This window comes from Lactuca virosa, chromosome 2 (genome assembly GCF_052849685.1).
Source record: "Lactuca virosa cultivar CGN04683 chromosome 2, Lactuca_virosa_CGN04683_v6, whole genome shotgun sequence".
In the NCBI taxonomy this organism is placed as follows: domain Eukaryota; kingdom Viridiplantae; phylum Streptophyta; class Magnoliopsida; order Asterales; family Asteraceae; genus Lactuca; species Lactuca virosa.
In genome coordinates this window covers 187,007,189-187,008,212 of record NC_136427.1, presented here as the reverse complement: position 1 = coordinate 187,008,212, position 1,024 = coordinate 187,007,189, and positions in this window count along the sequence as shown.

Sequence of the window (1,024 nt, the reverse complement as noted above, 5' to 3'; positions counted from 1 at the left end):
TTTCGTAAGATTATCATTGATCAATGGAGCGTGTGTGGTTAACCGGCACATTGATTGGGTGGTGATCGACATCGAGAGTACCAAGCTAATTTGCATGGTTATTCACACCTTGTTTGTGATCCTCGGCATCCCAGTCACAAACTTGAAGGGCATAATCGATATTAAACATGTCATTGAAAGGTTCAATGAATATCAAAAGAACTAGGAGTTTCAGTTCATTTAAAACTTAAACTACTTTTTCGTTTTTCATGGTGGAAATTGGTAAATCGTCATTTACCTACCTTCAAATATTTTGCGACTGGATTATGACATCCCTCTTCCGAGTTGTAGAATATTGTGTTGGATCCTAGCCTTGATATTTCATCTGGGTGTTATATCAAGGACTCTTATCAACTAACTTGAATTTCTCCCTTTTGTAGATGTCAAAATCTAACAACTATGGTCTTCCTGAATCCCTTGGAAAAAGCTTTCCACGCGAAGATGATGTTCCACGATTAGATCATGGAAATGGAAATCATGCTTCACTTCCTCCACCTCCTCCAAAAATTCTCCATGACCCACGTGTTCGAAGACTTGAAAAGTTCAAGGTCACTCAAGTCCTTTTGGCAAGCAAACACGAAGATGGAAAGTCTATATGTGCTCACGTCCTAGGGATGAAGTTGCACATTGACAAGTTGGGAATGTTGGGTGTCGAAATATCAAGGAAGTTGGTTGTTGACTTGGTTCTTCAATCACTTCCTAAGTCGTATAATGAGTTCATTGATGATTACTATATGAAAGACCACGACGTGACCCTCATTGATCTTACATATTTGCTTATTGTTGCTGAATCAGCAATGATTTGGCGCACTGGTAAAACAAATTTGACTGGTGGATCAACCTCCCAAACTTCCATGGACATAGGCAATGACAACGATAGTCCAGAAAGGATTTCTTCTCCTAAGGGAAAGAAATCTGCCATGGTCAAAAAGTTCGACTATAAGAGAAAGGCAAATTCTGAGATTGTCCCTTGTGCCATTCCCAA